Source organism: Octopus sinensis, linkage group LG16, assembly GCF_006345805.1.
Source record: "Octopus sinensis linkage group LG16, ASM634580v1, whole genome shotgun sequence".
Lineage (NCBI taxonomy): Eukaryota > Metazoa > Mollusca > Cephalopoda > Octopoda > Octopodidae > Octopus > Octopus sinensis.
In genome coordinates, this window is record NC_043012.1 from 54,408,934 (window position 1) to 54,424,958 (window position 16,025).

The 16,025-nt window shown below is 36.7% G+C and overlaps 1 long non-coding RNA gene across 1 annotated transcript; it reads right to left on the bottom strand.

The window, feature by feature from the left end:
- Nucleotides 1-13,986: 13,986 nt before the first annotated feature.
- On the bottom strand, nucleotides 13,987-15,664 carry LOC118766583. Its single transcript, XR_005002527.1, has 2 exons — nucleotides 14,638-15,664; nucleotides 13,987-14,593 (listed from the first exon to the last, which is right to left on the bottom strand). It is a non-coding gene; the product is annotated as an uncharacterized LOC118766583 (long non-coding RNA).
- Nucleotides 15,665-16,025: the final 361 nt, after the last annotated feature.

The window sequence follows — 16,025 nt, forward strand, 5'->3', positions numbered from 1 at the left end:
TGATTATTCAACTTGCTACAAAAAATTTTTTTTTTAATCAGCCCAAATCTCCCTCTTCAAGTTAGGACCACAGTCATAGAAAGAAAAGAATTCATAGGTTAATAAACACTGAAAAATACTGATGTGTGTTTATTTATTTATTTTTTATTTTTTATTTTATCTAGTTTCAGCTCACGAGCTTTGGCCATGCTGGGGCACCGCCATTTGGTGTTGCTACATAATTTTACTTCACGAATTCCATTTAGGAATTGACATTTGGTGCATGAGAGAGTTTGATGCAGCTGCCCTCATCTGCACCTCCTGCTGCGAAGTTGGTTCATCTGGGACACCTGACAGGAAGAAGTCCAACTTTATTTTGAAGACACCTACATCCACCCCATGCAGGTCTCTCAGGTTATTGAAGAGCTCTGAAGCCTAGACTATTGAAGTTTCTTGTCCTATATCCTATATTTGTATAATGTGTGAATAGTTGTATAATCACCATCATTTAACAACCTTTTTCCCATATGGACATGGGTTGGACAATTCATCAGGAACTGATGGACCAGTGGACAGCATCAAGCTTCAGTGTCTGCTTTTGCATGGTTTCTTTGGCTGGATGCTCTTCCTAACAACAACCACTTTGCAACATGAACTGGGCGTTTTTTTTTTTCATGGCATGAGTTGAACGGTTTGATAAGAGCTGACAAGCCAGAGGACAGTGCTGAACTCTAATGTCTGTTTTGGCATGGTTTCTATGGCTGGGTGCCCTTCCTAATGCCAACCACTTTACAGAGTGTTCTTCATGGCACCAATACTATTGAGGCCACCAAGTAACTCACAGGACCCCTCAATTGAGTTAGGTATAGTACTGAAGGATGTGAAAGTATGATGTAGGGACAGGGATAGATGTCTTGCTGAAGAGGTGAGTACATACCCCACTCCCAGCTGGAAAGAGAGAAAGAGATGGTGAAGGCATACTCTCAAGGAACAAGATGAATATGACAGAGAGAGAGAACAAGGATAAATGAACAGAAAAGTAAGATCATGGTTGTTTGGTGTGTGCTGACCAAGGGTTCAACAACAAAAACAACTCTTTTAAAGTTAACAGTAAACAGTCTTTGGTAAAAACACCCCAAGTCACTTAGTCACTGTTAGTCTACAACTGAAGAAAATGTTTTACACTAGTAACTGTGGGAAATAATAGTGCAGGTGTTTATAAATGGCAAATAAGACAGTATTCAGAATGTTGATATAGCAGCTGTTGATTGTGTGAGTGAGTGAGAGTATGAGAGAGAATTGGTATTTGACTGTTATTTCTAGCAGGCCAAGCAAACACAAGAGACTTCTCCTTTATTAGCTCAAGACTTTTAGTATCATCTGTCATGATAAATTTTCTTTTTCATTTTTTTTTTCTTTTTTTATATATAATTTCACTTGAAAAAGTAAGAATTCTTTATAAATGTAGATATTTGTGGGAGACAGTTTCTTTCTTATTCTCTCTTTGTTTTTTTTTTTGTTTTTTTGTATTTTTTGGTAGAGTTGAAAATATTATTTTACAGTAGATTTATCAATCCCACCACTCTTGAAATAAATAAAAAATAAAAATAAAAACAACAAACAAACTCTTCAAAGAAACTGTAACCTATTCCATTTTTGTAAAAGTTTTAGAGAGACAAACAGACAGACACTGGTAAAATATAAAAGAGACAGACAGACAGACTGACTGACAAAAAGAGAGGCAGACTGTTGAAACGTAAGAGACACACAGACAGACAGACAGTTATAGACAGACAAGCAGTGTGTTGAAACATGAAAGAATTGACATGTGCAACAAAGTCAGTCTCTCAAGCTACATTGTATGAAACTAGCTTGGCAAGAGAAATAAGGAGTTTAGCCAGAATTGTTTGAAGCAATGGAAATAGAGAAACCGAAATAAATCTATAGACGTGAATTGAAATATGTTTTGGCAGACAAAAAGATTCATTTCTTTTAAACATCATAAACTGTCATAATAATACTGAGTGAGTGAGTGTGTGTGTGTGTGTGTGTGTGTGTGTGTGCATGTGTACACACAGATATACATCACATACAAATCACAATGCTTGGTATACAACTATACATTCTTGGAGATATATATACATATATATATATATATATACATACACCTCTCCAACACATCTTTTCTATATTTTATAAATATACATACAAGAAATCTAAGATTTTATACACACAGAGTCTAACAAATTTAGTAAGATTATATATATATATAATAAAATTGCACACACAGGCATATACATATATATATATATATATATAATATATATATATATATATATATATATATATATATATATATATACATATATATGTATGCTTGTGTGTGCAATTTTAATTTGTAAAACCCTAAATCATATGTCAAAACATTAACAGATTTGGTGTGAAACTGGAAAGAGAAAGCAGTGGTTGTGCTGAGAAAGGTGAAAGAAAGTATTATGAAGAGAAACAGATTACATGTATATAGATATGTGGAAGACTGACAGGGTGGCAGACAGCAGCTTTTGAGATAATCAGTCGGACAAGAAAACAGTTAAATAAATGAAGATCTAAACCAATGTGACAGATGAAGAGAGAGCATGAGTAAGTGAGAAGAATGAGAAGTTAGAGAGGTAACACAATAAAGTAACATAGGAATAGAGAGTGAGCGAGAGTGATTAAGAAAGAGATCTTCATATATTATATTGAAGCAGGTAAGAAAAACTGGGGAAGGGGAGTGGAGGCACAATTTAAATGAGAAAAAAAAGGAAGTTTGTGTGTGTGTGTGTGTATCTTGTGTGATCGATCATACTATTGGATGGTGTTTAACATTGCTGATCACAATGCGCTTTGTATCATTTTAGATTTTGAATGATACCCCCACTGAGTAGGCAAGCAGGCCACCATTTCTCCCAATCGGAAAACTAGTTTGTTGCAGGGTTACCCATTAACAGCTGAGTTGACTGGAGCGACATGATTTGAAGTGTTTTGCCCAAGAACACAAAGCACAGCTGGTCCAGGGAATTGAAACCACTAGCTCAAATCATGAGTGCCATGCACTGTCACACACACACACACACACACACACAAACATGAATCAAAACAACTGAAATGAATGTAAATATTCTTTTCAACTCTAGGCACAAGGCCCGGAATTTTGGGGAGGGGTGGGGCCAGTCGATTAGATCGACCTCAGTACGCAACTGGTACTTAATTTATCAACCTCAAAAAGATGAAAGACAAAGTCGACCTCGGCAGAATTTGAACTCAAAACATAAAGACCGCTAATGTTTCAGCCAGCTTGCCACCTTAATAATAAATGCAAATATTACGAAGCTTGAAAATAGGTAGCGTAAGACAAGGGTAAACATGTATTTATATTCTTACTTCACCCACAGCCCAGCTTAGTAATATACAGCCTTTTTGTTACTATATTTCTGCTAAAATAGTACCAAACAGTAAAGTTTATTCGCCCACAAAATGCAGTAATCCTACAGAGGACAATGTAGTAACATCGTCCTGTGTAGGACTGCTACATTTTGTTGGCAAATAAACTTTACTATGTGTGTGTGTGTGTGGTGTGTGTGTGTGTGTAGCCAGTTCCAGTGGATTTGACTAAACAGGCACTAAATGATGATGATGGCACACACACATTGCAGTGTGGCCAGCAAGAAAAATCTAGACATCATTAAAACTATACCACCATAAGCTGTTTTATTACGTTTCAGGTAATTCATTTTACTTAAGGATATTAAAGAAGCAGAAAACAATGTTTTGTGTTCCTATATTTTTAGCCCCCTATGTCCGAGTTCAAATCCTATCATAAAAAGATTTTCCTCTCCTTCAGGGCTAAATGCTTTTGTTGTTGTTTAGCCTCAGCTCAATACTAATTAAGCAGTCATATCAACAAAGGCATTCCAGCTATGACCATTCCATCTAATTTATATATATATATATATATATATATATATATATGCACAACATGAGTGTGGCTGTGTGACAAGAAGCTTGCTTCCCAACCACATGGTTCCAGGCTCAGTCCGGGCGAATGTCTTCTACTACAGCCTCAGGTCAACCAAAGATTTGGTAGACAGAAACTGACAGAAGCCCATATTACACATATGCGTGAGTGTGTGTGTGTGTGCGTACGTGTGAGTGTTCAGTTTAACAAGTCCTTAATATATCATATAAGATATAATTGGATTTTGGGGTTTTTGTTATTATTATTATTATTAAGGCAGCGAGCTGGCAGAGTTGTTAGCACGCTGGACAAAATGCTTAGCGGTATTCCGCCTGTCGCAACGTTGTGAGTTCAAATTCCACCAATGTCAACTTCGCCTTTCATCCTTTTGGGATCGATAAAATAAGTACTAGTAAAACACTGGGGTCGACATAATCAATAATCCCCCTACCCCCAAATTTCAGGCTTTGTGCCTATAGTAGAAAGGATTATTATTATTATTATTTTTAACTAAGATTTTGTTGGAACTCCTAGAGCTTTACATGCATAGCAGGCTTGTTACATGCAGCCTACAATACCATGCTATCTGTTCTTTTCAATGATATAATACTTTCTTGATTTTGGCCATGCCAAGGAAGCAAACCTTTTGTAACGGTTCCACTGGGCACTCTATTCCTATTTCCATTATATTCTTCTCAATGCCTTCTGATCTGTCCCCTAAGGATCCAACAATAATTTTCATTTTCAACAATTGAGCCGTCTCATATTTTTGAGGGTTGTATATGTCTACTATTATTATTACTCTTTTACTTGTTTCAGTCATTTGACTGCAGCCATGCTGGAGCACCGCCTTTAATCGAGCAACTCGACTCCGGGACTTATTCTTTTGTAAGTCCAGTACTTATTCTATCGGTCTCTTTTGCCGAACCGCTAAGTAACGGGGACATAAACACACCAGCATTGGTTGTCGAGCAATGCTAGGGGGACAAACACAAACACGCACATATATATATATATATACATATATACGACGGGCTTCTTTCAGTTTCCGTCTACCAAATCCACTCACAAGGCTTTGGTCAGCCCGACGCTATAGTAGAAGACACTTGCCCAAGGTGCCACACAGTGGGACTGAACCCAGAACCATGTGGTTGGTAAACAAGCTACTTATGACACAGCCACTCCTATATATATATATATATGTGTGTACAGGTGTCTCTTTATGGTGACCTCATTTGTCAGTCCATCCTAAGGTAATGGAAGAGTGTGCTGACAGTTGGAAGTGAAGAATAAGTTACAGCTTTTTTTTTCAGTCACCTACGCTTCAAACCATACAGATTTGCAGTGGGACTGAATAGTCATAGGAGAGGTCACGGACAGAAAGTCAGAAATACTATTGACAAGAAAGGACAAAGAGATGGTAATCAGCTGAGAAGATGGAACAATCACCGTGAGTGTGGAAATGTGATGTAGAAATGTGTTTATCTCCGCATCACTTGACAAGTGATGTTGGTTTCTTTGCAGCCCCATAACTTAGCAGTTAGGCAAAATGAGACTGATAGAGTAAGTATCAAACTTAAAAAGAATAAATACTAAGCAGAAACAAGACTAAGAGAGAGAGTGTGTGTGTGTGAACACAGATAACGCCATATCCTATATCATGATTGTAAAATGGCAACACATTCAACAAGAATGATAACAACCAGATTTCAGCTGAAGAACAAACAACTGCAACAACAAACTTAAACAACAATAACAACTGTGAGATGATATCAGCAATTCCATCAAGACATTCTGAAAAGCTTAAAAAGCAAAAAAAAAAAAAAAGAAAAAGCCACAAAAGAAATAGAGATTGTGAGAATATGCAACATCTAATAAATCTTTCTATTTTTATATTCGTAATTTAAAAGTTGAAGTTCTGTATTATGACAAGACATGCTTTTATTTACCAAACATGTTATTATAACTGCTGTAATATTCTCTGATGTGAGAGAAAAATGTCAAAATTCCACTTGGAATCATTATTGTTTTTAATTGAGTTTTTTACACAGAAGTATAAGTCATCATCATCATCATCATCATTTAGCGTCCGCTTTCCATGCTAGCATGGGTTGGACGGTTCAACTGGGGTCTGGGAAGCCAGAAGGCTGCACCAGGCCCAGTCTGATCTGGCAATGTTTCTACGGCTGGAAGCCCTTCCTAGCGCCAACCACTCGGTGAGTGTAGTGGGTGCTTTTTACGCGCCACCGGCACAGGGGCCAGACGGGGCTGGAAAACGGCCCGTGAATCTAAATAAACAAAAGGCCATATTCTATTGGTACTTTAGTGGTTTCTGTGAGAGAAGAAAATACAAGACAAAATGTAAAAGACCAGTTCCAGAACAATGTAGGAAATTCAAAAGCTTCTACATGAAGGTACAGGTACCATAAGCCAGTTTCTTTAGAGAATGGTCATACAACATGAGATGACCGAGATGAACACCACCACACAGTCTTTGCTGCCTGTGATATATCGCTGGAATTCGTTTTCATCAGTATCAGTTTTATTTGTCTTTTATCTTTTAATTGTTTCAGTCATTGGACACTGGCCACACTGGAGCACCACCTTGAAGGTTTTTTTTTTGTTGTTGAATAAATTGCCACTGATGCTTATGTTTTTTTCATATATCTGGTATTTATTCTATTGGTCTCTTTAGCTGGAATTACTAGCTTCCAAGGATGTAAACAAACCAACACTGGTTGTCAAACAGTTTTGACACAAAGACACACACATACACACACACACACACACGCATGCACACGCGCTCTTTTACTCTTTTACCTGTTTCAGTCATTTGACTGTGGCCATGCTAGAGCACCACTTTTAGTCGAGCAACTCGACCCCAGGACTTACGCTTTATAATCCTAGTACTTATTCTATCGGTCTCTTTTTGCTGAACCGCTAAGTTACGGGGACGTAAACGCTCCAGCATCAGTTGTGAAGCGATGTTGAGGGAGGGGACAAACACAAACACACACATATATATTCATATATATATATGACAGGCTTCTTTCAGTTTCCATCTACCAAATCCGCTCACAATGCTTTGGTCGGCCCGAGGCTGTGGATGGGAAGCAAGCTTCTTATCACACAGTCATGCTTGTTTACAACTATCACATACAGTCAACACAAGAGGACAAAAATACACACATAAACATACACACACACACACACACTCACACATGCAGAAGCTTCAACTAACAAATCTACTCACAAGGCTTTAGTCAGCCCAGGAATTTTGAAGACACTTGTCCAAGGTACCAGTGAAACTGAACCAGAAATGATGTGATTACAAAGCAAACTTCTTAACCGTACACCCATACCTGCACCAAAAGCCACTTGCATGTTAATTTCACAAATAGTGACAATATAATATTAATGATAATTCTTTGAGTACAAGATACTGAGGACCAGTCATTGCTGACAAGGAATTTACACTAATGCTGTAAACAATTCTACCACTAAATCTTACTCACACAAGGCATAACAGTTCCAGATTCAAAAGAGATGTGATACACATGTCATTCTGCCCCACCACCATAAAGGAAATGAAGGTACACACCCTGTCAGATTTATATAAGAGAGATGGGATGTTTGTTACAATATTTATGCACTTCCTGTCATTTTGATCTACCCTTATGGGCCTGGATCATACACATAAGACCTTAGATTAATAAATAGGCTAAGTGTGTGCATATGTGTGTGTGTGTGTGTGTGTGTGTGTGTGTGTGTGTTGTGTGTGTGTGTGTGTGTGTGTGTGTGTGTATGTGTATGCATATATATATAAATCCTTAAAAATGTTTTAGCCCAAAGGTGGCGGCCATGCTGGGGCACCACCGCTGTATATAATACATTATATATATATATATATATATGTTTTTCCGTCCGTTTTCGTATACATTTGATGCTTTCTACCAAGGAATCTAATGCTCTCAGCTTAGTTTTTCCTTGGGGGGGGGGGGGGGCTGGCCAGATTGGAGCAATCTCAAGATTAATCAGCCGAAATTGCGAGGATGATCCGGTTCTTGACTGAGGATAGAAAGCTTCGAATGACCCGTTCTTGTTTTCTTTGTATCGTCTATCTGGATGTTCTGTTGTCCCTTTTTGTATCACCTAGTTGTCCGGAGGTTTTGCGTTCTTGTCCCATTTTGTATTTTATATATATATATAGCGGCGTACATACACTTTGTTCTCTTTTATATATATATATATATATATATATATATATATATATATATATGTATGTGTATATATATATATCTGTATATACATATTTGTGTATATATATAACAAGAAAGCACAAAAAAAAACACAACACGAGGACGTGGAACAAATATAGTATTATTGGACGCTCAGGAAAGAAGGAAAGAAGGAGAGTTTAACGTTTCGACCGGAGCTCTTCGTCGGAAACATAAGAGAAGGAAAGATCTAGAGAAGGGAAGACAGAGGAAAAAATCGCCAACGGTACACACAAGGTCACAATACATATATATATATCTGTATATACATATTTGTATGTATGTATATATATATATATATATATATATATGTACACACACATAATTGTGTGTGTGTAATTACAAGATAAGGTTATCTCTAGAAGAAAGAGAGCTCAATGTATATATAGAGTATATATATATGAGACAAAAAAAAACCATTGACATTCATGCTTTTTCACAAAAAAGCTCAACAGGAAAAACAAGGGGCTTCCTTCTATGTCATGTCTACAGTAATATATTTATTTGAGGATAAGACAAAGGGAATAAAAAATTTCAAGTGAGATATGAATACTGAAATTAAGACACAGAGTAAAACATTAAGAATTAAATATCAAGGATGAAACAATGCAGATAAGACACAGAGATAAAGTCTCTAAACAAACATGTACAGTAAGAATAATTCTAGATCAAGATTGTTGTTTAATTAACTGAATTTTCTTCAAAAGGTGCATGGCTTAGTGGTTAGGGTACTTGGTTCACGATTGCAAGATCATGAGTTCTATTCTCAGAGGCACAATGTGTCCTTGAGCAAGACATTTTATTTCACATTGCCCCAGTTCCTTTAGCTGGCAAAAGTGAGTTGTACCAGTAGTCAAAGGACCGGCCTTATCACATCTTGTGTCAGCTGACTCTCTCTGAGAACTACGTTAAGGGTACATGTGTCTATGGAGTACTCAGCCACTTGCACATTAGTTTCACAAGTAGGCTGTTCCATTGATCAGATCGACTGGAAGACACATCATCATAACCAACAAAGTGCCAATAATTATTCAAAGGCACCAAAAGTCCAAATGTACACTGACCTAGAAGATAAGACTGTTACTAACCTTAGTTTAGAAATAAAGGCCTCAAGTTCAATTCCAGTCTGCTAATATCCACACATCCAGGAAATAATACAATAAAATGCTGATGACCATGAGCAACCAAACAAATTGAAATACTGTGAAAAAAATGTAAGCATTAAAAATCTTTCAGCTTCTCCATGCTTCCTGAGATTCACCAACACTATACCAGATTTTCTCCCCTCCATACACACACAGACTCATACACTGTTCACTTTCCAGACATTTGTACATTACTGCGTACACTTTATATGCACTTTTGACAAGTTGTGGTGCACCTGAGCACTGTATACAATAATTTCATTATTATTATTTTTAAACACGAGATGAATAGTTTGAAAAATTATAATCTTGTTATTCAACATCTTTAGTAATTCTTCATCATTTAATGTCCATTCTCCATACTGGAATGAATTGGACAGTTTGACAGGATTCAGTAACTTGCAAGGCTGCAGCCAATGCCATTGTCAGCTTTGGAATAGTTTCTACAGCTGGATGCCCTTCTTAACACCAATCAGTCAACCCAAATCACCTCCAAATTACTTTTACATTTAAACTTGATACACAGAGTAACAAAATCGAACACTGTGAATCAGGGCACTCTTTCTAACATTCTTGGAAACTTGGGTTTTTACATTGTCACCAAGATAAACAAATCAATGTGCCAGATGCCAAGAGGACAATATAACGATTCAAATTCAAATAGCCCACAGTTTCAGTCAGAAGACTGAATAGTGATTTGGTTAATCAGATAAATTAATAGAGCACCAACCATAAACTGAATCCTCTACTACATGGTCGCTCATCTGCTGGAAATAGCAGCCAAATTTTGTAATGAGAAGAGATGCTGGATAATGCATTCTTAAGATAGACAATATCCAAGATAGTTACGTAATAGTCAGAACTGCTTAATAATATGGGGTTAAACAACTACAAGCACAGTATTTAGATATAAATCCGTCTCTAAATTTTACTGAAGAAAATTTTTACCATATATCAATGTCTGTCTCGTGTATTCACACTGGTGTTCAATATATAATAAAGTACTTAAGGTTAATTCATTAGCCAACAGGATCTTTGATAATATAGTCCCCCCGAGTTCAAATCAAAATACAAGCCACCGTAGGGTGCCCTGTACAAGGGACATAACTCTGCCTGCTCTGATTGCTGACTATTAATACCACTCCAAGGGCGTTATGTATATATGTATCTCTTTATTGCCCACAGGGGGCTAAACACAGAGGGGACAAAGACAGACAAAGGGATTAAATCGATTACATCGACCCCAGTACGCAACTGGTACTTAATTTATCGACCCCAAAAGGATGAAAGGCAAAGTTGACCTCAGCAAAATTTGAACTCAGACGGACGAAATACTGCAAGGCATTTCACCCGGCGTGCTAACGTCTCAGCCAGCTCACCGCGCATGTATATATGTATGTGCATGTGTGTATCCAACTCTAGAATCCCTCAAACATATGACTGATGCAAAATATTGACAGGGTCCAAGAACTACATCAGACTCCAGTCTTTGCTTTGGCATGGTTTCTACAACTGAAAACTCTTCCGAAGACCAACTACTTTACAGCATGTAAAGGTTACTATGCAGCTTGCCAGACTATGAACTCCCATGGGGGAAAAAGTTTTATGTCAGGAAATGAGTGGTTTAACGTATGAGAGAAGGGGGCAGAACAGATTCTTGTAGAAGAGCTACATGGCTACTCACACTTAGAAGAGAGGATGAGTAAGAACAGGTAGAGCCGCAAAGAGATAAATAGTGGTTATATACATATATATATATATATATATATATATATATACACATATATATATATATATACATATATATACATCAGGGACTCTCCTGTTGTTAGATGCCATATGAGAGTTCTGCAATTTGTTGCTGAACAACCACACAGATGATTTGCTTATAGAGATGTTTATAGTTATGTTTGTGTTCACATAACCTCACTCCCTTCATCAAACCGACATTACCTACTGAGTACAACATGCCGAGTATCAGATGACGAAATGATTGCAGAGCGACATGAAATGAAGTGCTTTGCTCAAGAAAGAAAAAACACAATGCCCAGTCTGGGAGTTGAAACCACGATCTCGCAATCATGAGTGTAACACCCTAACCACTAAGCCATGATTGTTTTATACATACATATCTTTAGACTTGTCCCTCTTTCCAACACATGTTGAAAAAAAAATTTCTAATTGGCACAGGCGTTGTTGTGTGGTAAGAAGCTTGCTTCCCAACCATATGGTTCTGGGTTCAATCCCAATGTGTGACACCTTGGGCAAGTGTCTTCTACTGTAGCCTCGGACTGACCAAATCCTTATGAGTGGATTTGGTAGAGGGAAACTGAAAGAAGCCCATCATATATATATATATATACAATATTCATGTGACATAATGGCATAAATAACAAATACATACCCAGGGGCATGGTTTCATTCACTTACCCCTTTGGTCTATCATGCATGTCAATTAGTTGGAATAGAATATATTTGGAATATATTTATGTATATTTAACACAGATAACCCTCTCTACACCTTTAACATGAGATTATACAGACCTCTGAAACCATGGAAACTAATATACAAGAGTAGAAAACATCACCCTAGTAAAATTTAATAATTATACTCTAGAACAATGAATCTCAACCAGAGTCCATATGGCCCCTGAAGATTTTGGAGGGGCCACACAAAATAGAAAATTGGGGATCCACAACAGTATTTTAAAGGCTCCTGAAAAAAATTTGCTTTAGATGTATGCAAGAAAGAGCTAGGTTTCTTTCTCGAACATTTTAAATAATTCAATCTACACAACATGTGAATAACAAAAGAGGAATTTTGAAAGAAGTTCCTACGAAACTAGTTTTTAAACATCGAATGGCTATGGGGCCCACAAGAATTAAATAGTAATCAAAGGGATCTAAGCATGCAAAATAGTAAATTGGGGATCAACGGTAATATTTTAAGGGCCCCTGAAAAAATTTACTTTTGTTGTATGTATTGATGTGTATTGCAAGAAACGGCTTTGTTTCTTTATTGAACATTTTCCGTAATTTACCGTACACAAGTTAAGGTGTGAATAACATCCAAATTTTGGAAAGAAGCTTCTATAAAACTAGTTTTGAAATATTAAATGACTATGGGGGTCCACAAGAATAAAGCAGTAATCAAAGGAGTCCATAGATTAAAAAAATGGTTGAGAACCCTTGCATTAGATATACAGCAAGTATCTCTCATCCATTTGCTATAACCAACATATGTCCACCTAGCTTGACATCCCTCACTCTTTTGAGCATCACTGAAATGAAGGGAGTCAAAACACATTCTACGTTCTTTTTGTGCAAAATCTTAAATGACAAGTTTAAGATTTAAATTTTAATTCACTAGAAGAAAACAGTTTATCTTTTCACAAGATGTAATTGATTTGTTCATCAATAAAGAACATGTCTTCAACAGCTGTAGCAAAACTCAGCCCGAACATGTTATCATATATTTTATATATATATAATATATATATTATATATATATAATCATATATATATGTATATATATGTGTGTGTGTGTGTGTATATATATGTGTGTGTATATATATATATATGTATGTATATATATAATATATGTATGTATATATATATATATGTATGTATGTGTATAATATATATATATATAATATATATATATGTATGTATGTATGTGTATATATATATATATATGTATGTATGTATTATATATATATATATATATATATATATATATATATATATGTATATATATATATATATATGTATGTATATATATATATTAGGGAATATTATTCCAAACTTACAGGGAAAAATTCAATTTAGTAATACTAGATCAAATTTCACAATATATATGTATATAAATTTGGAAAAAAACCACCTTTTATCAATTCTTTATAAATTCTGTTACTGTTACTTGTGTCAGTCATTTCACTGTGGCCATGCTGGAGCACCGCCTTAGAGAGTTTTTTTAGTTGAAGAAATTGACCCCAGGACTTATTCTTTGTAAGCCTAGTACTTATTCTATCAGTCTCTTTTGCCAGACCACTGTTACAGGGATGTAAACACACCAACACCAGTTGTCGAGCGGTGATGGGGAACAAACACAGAGGCAAAGACACACACACGTGTGTTTGTATTATATATATATATATATCGTGATCACCGTGACCGACCAGGCTATCAGATGTTGCTACACATCGCTGGTCACAATGCGCTCCACATTGTTTTACCCTTCAAATGATGCCATCCCGCAGGCTAAGCGAGCAAGCCAACAGAAGAAAGAGTGAGAGAAAGTTGCGGCGAAAGAGTACAGCAGGGATCGCCACCACCCCCTGCCGGAGCCTCGGGAAGCTTTAGGTGTTTTCGCTCGATAAACACTCACAACACCTGGTCTGGGAAACGAAACCGCGATCCTACAACCGCGAGTCCACTGCTCTAACCACTGCTTCTTTCAGTTCCCGTCTACTAAATCCACTCACAAGGCTTTGGTCAGCCCGAGGTTATAGTAGAAGACATTTGTCCAACATGCCACATGACAGAGAGATTATATATATATATATAATCATAAGAAAGCTATAGAAAGTATCAGTACATAATGAGTGAATGCGTTTATTCGATAAATCAATAATGAATATCACTTATTTCTTTAATACATCAGGAGCATCGTGGAGTCAACGGCAACATGTAAAAGTATGAATTATGATGGAGTAGAATGATGGAGTGTCAAAGTCTCTAAAGTAATGGGACTACAAAACTGTAATTAATAAGTCAATGAAACCACCAGGTACCGTCATCTATCTGGTCGATAACATCTGCTGTAAAGATTCCATTCATGACAGTAATCAGACCCAATATCTTGAGTTACTAGATATACCGTTGTTGTTGTTGTCATATCTAACAGAGCCGACCAGTCATCAAAAGTGTTCAATCACGCCACCACCACCACCATTTGTTGTTTTTTTTTTCTTTTTTTCATTGCAAAACAGTCCATCTAGGACTATATTATGCAATGTAACATTCATTTTTGAAAGATACTAGAGTGTGAGTTGAGGGAGATACAGCAGTTGTTTCTTTTTCTAGCTTACCAAGCAACCATGTAGAGGCTCCTTCATTGGTTTGATGAACCATGGTTGATGATGAGGATAATGACAGTCGTAGATGATGATGATAGTCAAAGATGATGATAACAGCTGATAGTTGACGATAGTGATGATGATGACAACAAAGGTAACACACCCAGCATCTATTGCAATATGACAATAATAAATGCCTCGTTAGTGTTATTATTGTAACAGCAGTACTTATTGCATTGCTGAATATTGAGTGTTTAGATTCATTTACATCCACAGTCCAGGTAAAAACATCTTTAAATTCTCTTTCACGTCTTCATTTAATTACAGTTCAACCATGTTTTGCAGAGAACAGACGTGAAGTAAAAAGATATTTCAAGTTAAATTTTTTTTTTTATTTATTATATTTTTTTTAAATTTTCTTTTTTGCATTTTCGTTCAAACAGAATATAAAGACATTGCAAGAGGTGCCAATCATCACAACTGACCAATAATGTTTTCAACTACTATTATTAATGGAATTAACAGAAAATGTATAGCAATGAATTGCTATTTACCCCACTCTTTGTTTATCTGGAATCATTGGAGAGAAAGAAAGAGCTTTCAATGAGTAAAGTATCTCTTACATATGTCTAACTCTTTATAAATGTGTGACTTATATTATTATTGTTTGTTGAGTGCACGGGGTATGAATGTACCCCTGCCTTTCTCTCCTACCAGCTGGTCCGCTGGCACTGAAAGTAATCAGTTGAAATGTTCAGATATTCGCTTAAGGACGTCCCAAATCTTTCATTGTTTTTGCCAGTAACAGAAGACAGAATAGCAGGGCCAAGGCAAATAATACAAGATATATCCCTAGATGCAGTAACATTCAACCAATCCCCCTCCCTGGATTAGTATTAATTGACCCATATAAGGTTGAAAGCAGCAAAGTTAACTTAAATGAGTTTGAACTCAAAACAGAGAGAGCTGCAATTAATACTGCAAAGCATATTTTATCTGGCCCTTTAACAACCACTCTGCAGTTGAAACAGTAGAATCCAAGGAACTAGTGATGGTCTATGTCAGTATATAAAATAAATAAATGTGCCGTTTTAAAGCCCAGCCAGGCTCATGGGCCCGGTTTCCCGGTTTCTATGGTGTATGTGTTCGCATGTTGGACGGGACGCCAGTCCATCGCAGCGTTACCCATTTTTGCCAGCTGAGTGGACTGGAGCAACGTGAAATGAAGTGTTTTGCCCAAGAATACAACGCGTCGCCCAGTCCAGGAATTGAAACCACAATCTTACAATCATGATGCTGACACCCTAACCACTAAGCCACGTGCCTGCACATGTCAGTATATACTAAGTATGAAATGTTCACAAAGAAGAAGTTAATTTGCAATGAGGAAGATGATGAAGAGAAGAGAAAAGATCTAACATTTTATCATCCACTGAAGGGTCCTGTCTAAAATGTTAGTCTTCTGCTCCTCCTCCTCCCCCTCTTCCTCACAGCAAACAAACTTATTCCATGATGTCATCTTGAGATAATCTCTGCAAGTGATGTAACA